Below are 15,257 nucleotides of genomic sequence, written 5' to 3'. Positions count from 1 at the left end.
ATTTTTGTTTCTGCTCTGGAGTATTTCAAGAATTTGAGAGCTGCAAATAAATGATAATTCTTTCCCCATTTTGTAATTACTAAGTTGCAGAAGCAGAAGTAAATACAACTTCTCCAAAATATAAAAGTTCCAAGTTTTTTTCAAATAAAAGCTACTGTTTATGTGAAGTGCACTGTTAAATCTGTTAAGACAAATAAAAACGATATTATTAACTGAAAATAATTTCTGAATGATACCTTTCCCTCTCTAGAATACTGACTTAAAATAGTCAGGGAGCTCTGTTATCTGTAGATTTCATTAAGAAAAGAAAAAGCAAGCCTTGGATTTGTAAATGACATGCATCCTGGAACAGGACCCTGGAATTTCTATAAATTCAGTGCAGAAAGGGGGTCAGATAACAACTATTCATTACAGTAGGTGACCATTCTTTTTCACTGCTGAGTCTTTGTGAGTTTTAAGTCAAGTTCTTAGAAGACCAAGGTACAATAGAGTACATGAAATTCTGGTTATCATGACTCAGAGGCATTCTGATGACTTTGGAATACTGTCATATGATATATACGATGTCATATGATGTATGGTGTCCCTCAGGGCTCAGTTTTGGGGCCGGTTTTGTTTAATATCTTTATCAATGATCTGGATGAGGGGATTGAGTGCACCCTCAGTAAGTTTGCAGATGACACCAAACTAGGTGGAATTGTTGGTCTGCTTGAGGGTAGAAAGGCTCTACAGAGGGACCTGGACAGGCTGGATCGATGGGCCAAGGCCAACTGTATGAGATTTAACAAGGCCAAGTGCCGGGTCCTGCATTTTGGTCACAACAATCCCAAGCAACGCTACAGGCTTGGGGAAGAGTGGCTGGAAAGCTGCCCAGCAGAAAAGGACCTGGGGGTGCTGGTGGACGGCCAGGTTAACGGGAGCCAGCAGTGTGCCCAGGTGGCCAAGAAGGCCAACAGCATTCTGGCTTGTATCAGGAATAGTGTGGCCAGCAGGAGCAGGGAAGTGATCGTGCCTCTGTACTCAGCACTGGTGAGGCCTCACCTCGAGTACTGTGTTCAGTTGTGGGCCCCTCTGTACAAGAGGGACATTGAAGTGCTGGAGCGGGTCCAGAAGAGAGCTACCAGGCTGGTGAGGGGTCTGGAGACCAAGTCGTATGAGGAGAGGCTGAGGGAGCTGGGCATGTTTAGCTTGGAGAAGAGAAGGCTGAAGGGAGACCTCATTGCCCTCCACAACCACCTGAAAGGAGGTTGTAGAGAGGTGCGTGTTGGCCTCTTCTCCCAGGTGAATAATGACAGGACCAGAGGAAACGGTCTGAAGTTGCAGCAGGGGAGGTTTAGATTAGATATTAGGAAGAATTACTTTACTGAAAGAGTGGTCAGGCACTGGAACAGCCTGCCCGGGGAGGTGGTTGAGTCACCATTCCTAGAGGTACTTAAGAAATGTCTAGATTTGGCACTTCAGGGCATGCTCTAGTGGCAGAGATTGTAGGTTGTTTGTTTGTGGTGGTTTGTGTTCTTGTTGGGGTTTTTTGGTTTTTTTTTGTGTTGTTTTTTTTTTTTGTTTTTTTTTGTGTGTGTGTATAGTTGGACTCGATGACCTCAAAGGTCCTTTCCAACCATGAAGATTCTATGATTCTATGATATGCTGTAGTTTACTTGTCACCTGCACAGACTAAGGGTGAAAAATGTAATGCCATTGAAGTCAATGGAAAAGTTCCACTGGCCTCAGTGGAAATAGGATTTACTGTGAAAAATTCATAAACTATTTCAGATACAAGATGAAATTCAGAGTCTCCCTGGCGCTTTAGGTTCATATTAAAAAGCACAACCATTAACATCTGTTCAAAGGAGACCATGACTGAAATAGCAGCAGCATTAGATTAAGTCATTACACATACCAAAAGAGAAACTTCAGAAAGCTTTAATACATATAAGTATCTACTTGAATAAACGTTATCCCAGGTAACCCACTTGCCTGCTCAATTCTCATAAGTGTCCTATGATCTTATTGGCATTTCAAATGGTGAGAAAATCTGATACTGTAAATAATAACTGCTAGTCTTCAATTCAAATGCCAACCAGAACTCAGGCAGAGGAATCAGAGTGAGCTAGTACACAGAATAAGCATTGTGGATCCCACTTGGGGTTTTTTGTATTTCCAAAGAGTTAGGATTCAGGGACAAAACTCACATTCACCTTTTTTAAAATATCTCTATATTTTCCATTTCCCCACTCCTCCTCTTTTTCTAAATGTTTGACAAATAAATTTCATTTATGTTCAACTCAGTAGTTTTCCCTCAACAGTGCCTAGGGTGTTGTCTTTGCACATCTCACTTTCCCAGATCTGTGGGGACACCACTGGCAATTTTAAACCACAAAGAGATTTTGGCATGACACAAGCAGTATGGAAGTTGAATTCACAGTTGTTGATAACGAAAAATAGGCACCTGCCATAGATGAATCATCCTGGACAAGGAAAACATTATGAGACCAAGGAATTAAACAACAAAAAAAAAATTGCATGTTACTTTATACCCTCACAAGAATTTTAGGAAAAAGACTCCTTGCCTAACTCATAGCCCATAACCTACACCAGAAAAATTCCAAACAAGATGACTTTGCATGAGTCTGCTTGGAAGGAAAGTCCAAGTCATGAAAATCCAAACAAACAAGTAAGATTATAACAACAGCCTTCTTAAGCAATTCAGGCAAACAGAGAGAGAGAGGAAAACTCACGCATGTTAGCCAACAAGTACCAAACATACAAGATCCCTGCTTTGGACACTGAGTTCTGAACCTATCCCCCAGGTGGTCCACATGGTAGAGCACTTCACCTGTCTCATCCAAAGCAAAGTAATTTCCAGTAGCATTAGGATGGGAGTGTTGTAGCAAACTGCTTCAGACACAGAAGAATCTAGAGGAGAGGCACCATGACCTGATGCTCTCTCTCTGAAAGGACAAATTTATGTTAGCAATGTACAAAGCTTTCACATTTTGCCCACTTGCAGACATGAAAAAACACCTTGCTGGAAACATTGCCATAAATACATATATTCTGTCACTGAGGTACTTTCTGCTTCTCACTGAGTCAGAACTGCATAGAGTTCACAACAGCCTCCTTATAACATTTCTGAATGTGCTTCATGCAGAAACACATGGCTTTATGACATGGAGTTCTACTGCACCTGGAGAGGTTTCCCTCAGAGTCCTGGGCCAGAGGAAACCATAAAGACCACTACAGGCAGCCCCATCTCTCCCCCACACCAGCAATCCCCCCCATGCTCATCTTCCCTTGCACACCTGAAGCACCTGAAATTAGTTCGAGCTGTGGCTGGGTTGAATGGCAGCAATTTCCTGGGGGTGATTCACTGTTTCACACATTGAGTTTTTCTTAGAACAAACCGGCCTTTTCCTAAATCAAAATCTGCTATTCATCATCAAATAAAACAGCCCCTCAGTTATGGTAAAAAGCTATCACCTTTCCTCCTTAAACAAAAAACAAAGGAAGAGCAAATCCATATTCAAGCACAGAAAGAAGAGAGGTGTAATTCATCCTGTTGTTCTATATACGTGCACTCATATTGTAGTCCGAGCGTAATATATTACTGCATTAAATAGGCAAATACCTAGGGTCTGACCACTGGGTTAAAATGCTTTTATCTATCAAGGAATTTATAGGGGATTCCTTGATATACAAGTCATAGTATTGTAGTACAGGACAATGTGAGACACTTCCTCAAAAGCATATTTCTTACCATTTTTGTCTCCCCTTTCCATTTCTACTATTTTTCAGCTGAAAAACTGTGATACTACTCTAAGTTTTCTTCTCCAAAACTATAACTAGAGAAGTCCATCTCTTTCTGAACAACTTTGGGAGACTGACCTACTTGCATCTTCACCTTTATGAGAGAAATCCCTACCTCCACCTTCCAGTCAACTCTTCTGAAGTCTACAGTGCAGGTAAAGGAGCAAGCAGTTGAGCCTTGGCCTCCCCATTCATTTTTAGCTCTCTAACCATCAGAATATCTTTTATTTTAAGAAAATTTAGTAAGCTGTTGTGGTTTAGCTTCAGCCAGCAGCTAAGAACCACGTGGCTGCTCTCTCACCCCCCAACACCTGTGGGGACGAATCGGAAGAAAAAGGCAAAACTCGCTGGTTGAGATAAAGGCAGTTTAACAGAACAGCAAAGGGAAAAGGAAAATAACAGCAATAACATGGACAGAGGAATGTACAAACACAAAGATGGTACCAATGCTCACTGACTGGACCAGGGACCCTCAGCCCACTCCAAGCGGCGACTTCATCCCCCCCTTCCTGACAGCTCCTGGCTACAGACTGGGCATGGCTCACATGGGATGGAATACCTGTGTCCCTGCCAGAGCCTAGGGAAAATAAACCCTGTCCCTGCTGGAACCAGGATATAAGAAGTTCATACCTTCCCTTAGAGGAACACATATTTTTCCAAGAAAAAAATCCAAGACTAATATGAGTGTTTTACTGGTCTGTAAAAATGCTACAGTTTCTAATGAGCTTATAGCAGTAGCTTTACCTCATTTAACTCTTAAAATCTCTTCCTAGCTTGGATGGCATCAACAATATAAGATTTTACTTATGATAGGTCTTCCCAGCTCTTTCGAGCCGTATCATTTATGCTAGATATAAGTATGGCTAGACGAAAATGCGGTTTAAAATTCTAGCCATCCTCTGCAGCAGGTTTGTCCAAATGTTATCATTGGCAAGAACAGTTGAACCTTCTAGGACATCTGATATTCTGATCATTATGATGTTGTATGAAACACTCATTTGAATAATCTTAACTATAAGAGTAGAAATCTATCTAAGAGCTAAAATACATGAATTTTTGACGTTGGTGAAAAACAGACCAGGACAACCTCCTTACAGCACTGAACAGATTGGATGAATAGATATTCAACTCAGTACCTAAATTCAGTTCAGGTACTAGTAGAATACAAGCTAATATAAATTGTGGAAACTAGTCTAAATAGACATTTAGTAATAAGAAAGGTGGAAAATTCTCAGAAAAACAAAAAGTTAACGAAGCATTATTTTCATATTCATTTTCCTTTCAAAACTACTTAATTTTAAGTTTCAATTCAACAGGGTTTTTAGATATAGTCACCAGCCCACTTAAAAAATAACTGTATTGTCTTTTTACTACATCAACTAATAAGCTTTAAGAGAATCAACAATATGACAGGAAATACTGCATGACCTAATTTTGATTTTACTAGTTTTCTTATTTAGTATAAACACTAAATGCAGCTGTGTTTTTAAAATGTAACTTGAAGTTCCTAGATCTAAGCGGTAGTATTTGTTTTTCTCAACCTATTAAAGTGACTTGAAACAAATATATACCTCTACCTTCTTGCGAAAAACCAAATGGTTATTTAATGCAATTATAAAGAGAACAGACTGAGAACCACACGACTGTCTTACGCAATAATTTTTAAAAATCTTTTTGTTCTATCAGTTGCAAATAATTTTCCATGATTCATCACATAACTTGTTATTCAAGCCTTTTCCAGAGGAACTATCAGACTCATAAATTACTTAATGGTAACTCTGTGTTGAACATGTTTCACCCCACTTCATACTACTGGTATAATCGCATTTTTGTCTAGAAATAACAACTCAGCCCCTCTTTGGCAATCAAAGTGAATCACACTGAGTTTCTATAATCAACTGAAAGATGGGTAAAGATACAAAGAGAACTAAAAGTACATCCAGAACCTATAAAAACAGAGAAACACAGTAATATCTCTGTTCTTTGTGTTTCGCTTTGAACTGTACATATCAATCATGTATGCAAAACAAAAATGGAGGAAATTTTTAAAAAACAAGGTTAATACGGTAAGCCCAAGCAACTGCATCATTCTTTTAACTATTTACCAGATTTCTCTTGAATCAGCCTACATTTAAAGCTTAGATGTGAAGGAAGAAATACTATTCCTAGGGGGCACATGGAACCCAGTAACTTTCTTCTTCATGCTTAATAATCTTGTATGCGAGGGACCAATCTAATTTGTGGAAACGAATTGTACCTTAGGGATATGTTATTTCAACCCAAACTGAATATATTATTCATTCTAAAAAGTAGCAATAAAGATTATATAAGACGTAATTCATTATTTTTGTAAATCTTCCATGATTCCACTGGGAGGTGAGACTTAAATAGCTTACAGGAAGCCTACCTTAATTAGGTTGCTTTTCAAATCAAATATAATATAATTTTAACATAAAAATGTCACTCAAGGGAAGTATTCCATTTACAAGGATGATTAATGAAATTTAAAGGGGAAAAAAAAGATACATGGGTAATATAACATGTGAAGGAATCTGGGGGAATGATGCACACGTAAATGGACGTGTACAAATATGCAACTAGCTCTGAGCTATATACAGATATCCATCTCATATTCATGCATGCCTACCCACACTCACAGAGAAAGGCAATTTGTTACCAGAGCAACCACGGCCAGTTGGTTTTTTGTCCTCCATCAGAATTGGTTTGCGTTTTTGTTAACTCATTTTAGCTACTAGAAGCTCAGAAGAATTTATTGTATAAACAGATTTATTTAAGCTTAGCACTTATGTTTACATTTGTAAGAATGTCTTTTCCAGCATCATGATGAAAAAGAAGAAAATTAAAATATTTTTCAGAGATTTACAAACAGTTCATTGTAAGACACTGGAGTTATAATTGAGGTACTTTGCCTCAGTGGTGTTGTTAAAATATTACTGTGCATGCCGTAGAAATAATCATTGCCTTTTCTGTGTATAGAGAAATGCTTCAGTTTCTCAGATCCCAGAATGCAGTAATTTCCATAAATATTGACTTTTAATGAGGGTCCTGGTCAATGATTTAATTTGTGGACTGCAATTCCACTGTAATTTAAGGAGGAACAATAAAAGCTGAAATTTAGGAACTTTAATTCTCAGTGTATCCCTTTCTAAAGACACTTAGCACTAAGTTTTATAAGCCTTCAAATAGCCTTTAAATGAAGTGCTTGAATTGCACTATTACCATGCACGAGCATCACTCCAGGTACCCAGCCACAGTTGAATTTTCTGCAGCTAGGCAGCAACATTTGAAAACTTATGCCGTACCTTTTCTGCATCACAGTTAACGTAGTAGAAAACATACTCTAGGGAAATTTAGATGTTCAAGTATTTATACATCCTAAGTAACCGTGGTCCTTGGCTGGAAGATGCAGTATATAATCGACTTACAATTCCTTTTTCCTGTCAGGCAAGAAGCTCATTCAAATTAAGAGGTATTTTGACCAAATACTGAGTGAAGGAAGCAAAAGCTATGATTTTATCACTTTTTTCCTATCTTTTTTTTCCCTGTTTTTCTGTGAAAAGGTGTAAAAGTTTGTGAGATAAATCAAACACAGAATACAGTATTCTGTGATAGTACCACTCACAACTTCTATACAAGAAACAGGTCCATCCTGTAAGTCTGGTCTATACTTAAACCAAAATAGACTAATGTATTTTATTAATTACAGTCTGTTCATCAGAGACACTTTTCCAGTAAATAAAAATCATATTTTCTCCAGAGAAAGGACGTATATGAAGTGTTTAGGGGCTGCAAACAGTATTTTTCTTCATAACTGGCAATAAGGATTTTGTAATATGCTTTCACATACAACTCAGATATTTTAATATATAATGTTAAGAAGTACTTCACTAGATCTGTGAATGTTATTAGTTTTCGGCTTGGTGAGAGACTACAATTTTTAATCAATTCTGGGTCAATCTTTTTCTAGCTTGCTTAGAACAAACAACAGATGTTGTTTTGAGTCAAATGAAACTTTGTTTTTAGCTATATATTTTAACCTTAAAATCTGCTATTTAGTTTTAGGCAGCTTTCTAGATGAAATGTTATTTCAAAATAAAAAAAAAGAAACAAACCAAACAACATTATGTATGTTTCTTTTCAAATTTTAAAATGTCTTTCTGGAGCTTTAGTTGCCTTTTTTTGGTATGGATAATGCAATGTACTTGCCAAGTAAAAAAACTACTCACAACTTCATGCCGCTCTATACAGATCTGCAGACACAAGTCATCCTGTCAATACCTCTCTGTTTCATTGCCCACGGAAGGTGACTGCTAGTCACTGCCAACAAACGAAGTGCGTCAAACAGCGATCTTTCTATATTCTCAAAAAGACGAGGCTGTGATAATGAGCAGTTCTGAAACCTTGAGAGACTTAGAAATAACCAGGACTCTCTTGTTAATGAACAAAAAACAATTAATCAGCTCCGCATAGCAATTTGTAAAGCAAACAGATAGAATGACGGATTGTCATGCACAAGTATCATGTACCCAAATACTGATTACATCCTTTATAGTATAATGTTTTCCATGTGTATTACTATCCAGATTTAAAATAAATTACATTCTTTGTAATGATTAATATTTGATGTACTTAATGATATTTGACATATGCCAATCTTCTTTCTTTATTTTTTTAGTATTTTCTTCTTGTGTCATATTTTCCTTGAGTCTATTTTTAGCCGTCTCTAAACTATTTGCTAAGCTGTCCTTTTCTCTATGGAAAGCATCAAAATATTAAGTACTGTGGCATTTTGGACACATCCCAGTATCCCACAGTAACAGCCCCTGACATCTTCCCCCAGCAGGGCTTTCACCATATATCAAAAATCCTTTACTATAGATGAGAAAAGCTGGGAAAAAGAATAGCCTCTCAGAGCCCATCATGAGCACCTTTACCGTTTGGATCCATAGATATGCATAGTCATCAATCAGCTCTTCCTCTTAGGCAATGATTGACTTTATGACCTGAGGAGGAAAAACAGCTTTTGATGCCAACACAGAAAGTTCTCCAGCAACCATCTAAACTCTTGTGTTGGTAATAGGAAACTAATCAGCTATTGGCTGAAGGAAATTAAGGGTATTGCTCCTGTATGCAGTGATGATGATGTCCTTTGAGCTAAGGTGAATATATGTCTCAAAGGCAATCATGACTTTACTGCTAATTATTCCACACATGGCCCCTTCACTTCCATGTCATCTTCTAGGAGAACACTTCCCACATTATGCCCTGGAGCTGGCTCCTCCTCAACCTGGAATGTTCTCAGAGGTTTACAGGCCATCTTCTCCAGCTCAATAACCTGCCTCCCAGCGTGTCTGTCAGGGTCACAGCACATGCATCGTGCTCTGTGCAGGCATGAGGTCACGACCCTTTGGCTGTCGGGTCACTGCAACATAAGTGCACATTCCCCACTATGTGGAAGGTCCACAGGGGACAGGTCCATTAGAGGCCTGGGGAAGAAGGGGGGTGGGGGATACCAGTGGCCTCCTCCTCCCCAGGGGACAACAAAAACATTGTACAAATGAGATTATACAAACATACAAGTAAATCACTTGTCTGACCATGTCTTGCAGCAGTCCCAGACCTCCCACTACTTTTCGCTGCACAAGCTCTTCATGTTAAGTAAGGGTCACAACGTCTGTACTAGCTGCTTCCAAGACAACCTCAAGGGGCTTATAAGGGCTTGAGGGAAGGGAGTAGATCAATATACCAAATTTCAAAGCTCTCTTTGTCCTGAATATCTCTCCGCTATGCTTGGGAGTGTGGGGGACTTAGTGGTTTCCAGTTCTGTGTGGTTGGGGTTTTTTTTCAAGGTGGCTCACTAACACCACAAATATTTGGAATTAAATATGGAGGTTTATATTTTCCATATTCAGCTGAATCATTTGGGATTCAGCTATGGTCATTACAGTTTAGGTAAGTGGGTGCCACCAAGGAATAGGGAGAGGGAAAAAAAAGGAATTTCTGGAAGAAATACTTTTCAAAGGAAAGGAGAGATTTCAGTTGTCATTTTTTATTTCCTATGATTTTACAGCCTGCTCTTTGATTTTTTTGTGCAAGAAACAGTCTGCCTGTCTTATCTATAAAAGAAGATAAGGGCACATCACATCATAGTATTTTGAACCAACTCTTAGCCTTAGACTCTGCTCTAAGGTCTCATTATTCCCAGAGGATATAGATAGAAATGTCTGTCTCAGGGGTACAATTTTTTTTTTCCTTCAAATTATATGACAAGTCTTTAAGAGAAGTTATTTGTCCATTATGCTACAATATGTCTAGAAATGGTATCCATCATGACTGAGGAAAAATCATTCATTTTCAGACCTGTCAGTCTGAGCAGACAAAATAGGTAGGCATCTCAGCATGGAAAAATAGAGGCAGCTCATCCTCCATTAAAGTTTAGCACCATCAGGGGACCTCTGACACCCAGTAAGTTAGTTCTTCTTCCTAGCAGTTACTTTTACTTTTTTAACAGGAAGTTCAAGCTTCGAATTGGAGTACAGCTATTTTAACTCTGATAGCAGGAGAGAGCTGAAAGAATGGAAAAGCTCAAGTGCATACTCAACCTATACCTCTGCTGTGCATGAAAACAACCTCACAGAGTTATACACTCACAGTTTATCCCTTGTTTATGATATCCCAGTGAAAATGAAGCAGTAAATGGTTAGTACAAAAATTCAGAATAGGGGCTAATGAAACAGTATTAGGCAGGTGCAGCAACATCATAACATTTCAGCATGCATAGAGACTTGTCATATGATGTGATGATAGTGTTAACTGCTTCTTAGACAGAAGTCTTACATCGTATTCCAGCAGCTCACAGAAACTACACCACTATCAGGAAGCAAGCTATGATAGTAAAAGCTACATTAATTCAATTTGCAATATAGATTTTTACATGCATCCCTAGATCAGATTACTTACTTAATCTTTTTTTTAATATTTAGAAGTAAAATGTGAGAAAATTCTCCAGTTTTTAATGAGAAATCTAGTTGTATGTGTTAGTCAGAAACAGAAATTGTTTTAAGATCAGTTAATGGGTGACCGTTCTTCCCCCCTACCCCCAAACATGCGCAGATTTATGCAGCAAAAGAGAAACTTATTCTTAGGGATATATTGACATCTTTTCCTTCCAAGATATTTGTTTATTTCTATAGATGATTCTGACCATGCTGAGCACAGGATCTGAACATTAAACTTCCATGACCCTCCCTCTAATGCCACTTGGAAATCTATGCCAAAGAACTCCAAATAAAAGCTGTAACAGGACAATATGCCAAAGGATTGAAAGCCGCATATGCTATGCAATTTTATCTCATAGTGAACTCTCAGAATTATGGTGGTTTTAAACGTTTGTTTGCAGATTGTTCCATATATAACAACATAGCAGACAAGTGCTCAAATCCTTAATCCTAACACTTCACGGCTTGGACTGCCTTTTTACTACAATTTCTCACTCAGTACAAGACCACAGTTCTGTCAGGGGGCTTCCCTATTAATGATGGTTTGATTCCACAGATTATACGTGTAATTGTATTTTGATCTTTTTCTTATTTTTGATTCCACAAATTTTATGTGTAAAGGTATTTTGATCATTTTCTTATTATCTATTATAAATCTTTTGCCTGAGTATAGATATTGTACAATTACTTTCTACATTGGCATAATTGTTTTGATCTTAAATATTATTCATTCCAAGAGAAAAATACAGTAGATAATACTGTATAACAAAGGAAGCATTTATGAGTAATGATGTTGCTCAACAAACCCATTTTCATTTTCCCATTTAATAACTACAAAGCTACTGTAATGCTTATGTTATGCATGTGGCCAAAATTAAGTGGCAATTGCTAATATAATGATACAGCTACAGTAACTCTGCAATTCCTGAAAAGTGAAACCAATAGTCTAAATAAAAAATGTTGCGTATCACTTGTCTGTAGCCAAACATTAAGTCAGTAATATTTCAATTAGAAAAAATACATTATTAGGCTTTTATATCACAGTAGATAGCATCCAGTTCACCTAATTTTAGCCACCAGAAAGTAAGGAATATAGTCTAATTCTAAAAATACCAATTTCTTGCACCATCAGTTACTGGAAGATAATTAATTCCTTCTTAAAATAGGTGGGCTGAATTGTCCTCTGGAGAACACATTCACTAACTATAGATCACTTACAGACAAGTTTTGTAGACTAGGTACCTAACTGGAACGCAGGTACTAGCTAAATGCTCTCAGACAGGCTTTGAGACTTGTGAGGTCAACCACGTTTGCATCATATATCCTCCTGTATCATTTGACTTCCCTCTAATAAACAGCAATTTCAATTACTCAGGAATTCTGAATTCTCAGAAAACTGTCTGAAACACACTGACAGTGAGAACAGAAAAAAAGCCTAGCAGAACATTGATACCCAATACTTCCTCAAAGGCAGGAAATTTGTTGAGTGAGATACACAGATGACCCAGCTGGTGAGCTCTACCACACGCTGAAGAAGAAAGGAATAATCCCAAAATTGGAAAATCAGCCTTGTGTTGCAGATCTTAAGGAGCTTTATATATTTATCTTCCTGAAGAGAAGGGTGAAAAAAGGCTTGCTCTACCCCGAGCAGGAGGGACAAGTGTATCAGTCAAGCTGAGCAGCAATTCTAACTAATACCTCCCTGCAGCACCCACAGTTTATCATCCTATCTTCACTTGGAAAAAAAGCCCAATGTTTCAGAAAGGAGAGAAGAATCTAGCAAGTCATGGTAAAGTGATATTCCTATGGAAGGGGAAAGAAAAATTAATTTCTGATTGGTCAGATGACTAAATGAGGCTCTGAAGCATGAGACTAAATAAATGGTATGTTTTTGTAAAATTAAATGTTATGAGAGTCTTTACAGCAAAACCAATGTATTACATGCAGTAGACCACGTGAAAGATTTAGAATGATTCCTCAGTAGAAGCAGGCTGAAGGAGTCTTCTGAAAAGCTGAATTGAATCATACACATCTTAGAAAACTGTTCCAACTCACATCAAAGATTCTGAATGATAAGAAACTGCATCTTTGCATGTGCTAGGAAATCATATCCTAATTCCGCAATGAATCTCTCTAACCTCAGTTAACAGTCTTTGGATAGAAGGACGTTCATGCCTCGCACTATTTAAACGCATCCATGCAGAAGCACTTAGAAAGAGAGAGCAAGTCTTCTCTCAACTTCCTCTTGGATAAGGCCGCTCTTTGTGACAATAGGCTTGATATACCAAATTCTGGATATATTTTGTGAGTTTCCTTTAAACCCACTTGATTATTTTAATATTCCTTTTGAACTGTGGTAGTTTTAGCACAGTCAGAAAAAAAAAAATCTTTTTAATTTCCTAAATTTTCATTTTTTTTTTACCTTCTTCATTTTTTGGGTGTATTTTTTGAGTTAACTCTGAAATGAATTTCCATAGTATATCTACTCACAATGACCATTAAAAACCTTTTTAACTTACTGTATTTCTACACAAGAACTCCAACTCTGTAAGCACAGCGTGTGGTCTTCATTTTGAGATGCATATCATTATGCATATCAGTATTCAATTGTGACCATTTAATTAAGTGCTCCAGGTCATTCTTAAGACCAGACGTACTGGAAGAAAGGAGGAAGAGATTAATGGAGTTGTAACTTCTGCCCTGAGGGAGGATGGGTTGATGCAGTGAATATGCTCCACTCGCATGGCTGCTATTGAGCAGCCTCTTCAATCAGGTCATCAACTGGATCCATACCTTGCTCTGCATTAATATCCCATCCTTCTCATCATTTCTTACCCCAGAAACATTGTATCATTTGCAAACTTCACATATATGACTCCACATTTCTCTATGTGTCTCCAGCAAATATTAATTGCTCATTGAGAGCTCAGTGCTTTCTTTTCTTCCCATTAGCAACTTGAATTTGTCTCTATGAGGGAGTCACTTTTAAATTTAATCTGCAAAATACCCTGTTATTCCATGTAATGAGAGCTTTCAATCACAAAGAAGCTGAAGAAATCCAGATATTATGATACTGACTGTCTGTTTTGACCAGGTCTGCAAGCCTGTCAGAGCAGACAAATACAGAAAATAAAGTTTGAAAAGACAAATTCCACAAAACCAGATAAGTAATGTAAAAATCAGCATTGTAATAATTAGTTGTCTTTAAAGTCCCAACTCCATTGTTCCTTTATTTTACTTAGAATCAATATCGATCTAGTTGACATGTAATTCCCAGGTTGTGATTTTCACCTTATTCAGTACCGGGGCAATTTTATAACCTCAATCTCTTATGCAACCCTTGTTTTCTTGCTAATGCAGATATTACTGGTGGTCCAGGACTACACAGTTAGTTTTCCTATGACTCCAGGATTTATGTCAGCTAGGCTAGATGACTACACAGAGTATACTTTTAGTAAATGCTTCTTCTCATCCTTCCTAGTTCTAGCTGGCAACCTTTCTGCTTCATAAGGGCTGGAAACACCTTCTTTATTTCAAATCCTGGCATAGCTGTTATTCCTTACACAGGTTTTACAATGCTATTTTTAACGCAAACACTATGCTTCTTGAAAAACCTTCCTTTTTACTTACTCTATTCACTATTGATATCCCTGTTCTATTTATTCTCCCCCTCAGTAATTGCATGAACCTTTTAAATAGTAACTTGTATTTACTACCTTTTTCCTGCTTTTTTATCCCTTATCCTGTTTTATTGCTGCTCTCCTGTCTCCTTTTGACCTAGATGACCGCCTTGCACACTGTAGCTTTATTTAGAGAACAATGTAGGGGAATAAAATAGGTAATAAAATAGATATATGCTAAATTTAATTATTTTCAGTCTATGTGGTTTACAATATAGTTAGTGTTATATAGCTTAAAATCTATTGGAGCAAACATTCCTACTGCTTTCAAAAAGCAGGATTACTGATACTTTTGTCGATTGAGGTAATGCAGCCCTCAGTGGCTTGGCTGGCACACAATCGCTACAACTTTGCTCACAATGCCCAGTTTGGTGGCTAACCAGACTCAGGCTCTTCCATACGAGTGAAATGATATTATACCACATAGGGCTTCATAGCTGCAGGACTTTCTTTGCAGTATCTGTGGATTTGCTTAATCCTGCTGTAGCTACTTGCTCAAGTATGGGTCTACAAATAATATTTGAATTCAGTTTTTAATTTTATTCTTTAAAAACAGCTTATTTAATAAAGTAACAGAAATTAAACATATTGGAAAGAGTAATTTTTATGGAAAAAATAGAAGAGTCCCATTTAAGTGACAAGTCCATGTGCTGCAAAACCAAATAAGACTAAAGATAAAAAATACTAGGGGGAAAAAAGGATATTTTGCCAGTGGTGAACCAGTCTCTTAAAAAGAAAAATCACTAGGGTAGGA

The 15,257-nt window shown here is 37.6% G+C and overlaps 1 long non-coding RNA gene across 2 annotated transcripts in view; it reads right to left on the bottom strand.

Moving 5' to 3' along the window:
• LOC141748434 (uncharacterized) overlaps positions 1 to 15,257 on the bottom strand; it is a 121,738-nt gene that overhangs the window by 30,414 nt on the left and 76,067 nt on the right. The window lies entirely within an intron of this gene.

Source organism: Larus michahellis, chromosome 9 (genome assembly GCF_964199755.1).
Source record: "Larus michahellis chromosome 9, bLarMic1.1, whole genome shotgun sequence".
In the NCBI taxonomy this organism is placed as follows: Eukaryota; Metazoa; Chordata; class Aves; order Charadriiformes; family Laridae; genus Larus; species Larus michahellis.
The sequence above is the reverse complement of the archived record's forward strand: the minus strand, read 5'-3'. Positions and strand labels throughout refer to the sequence as shown.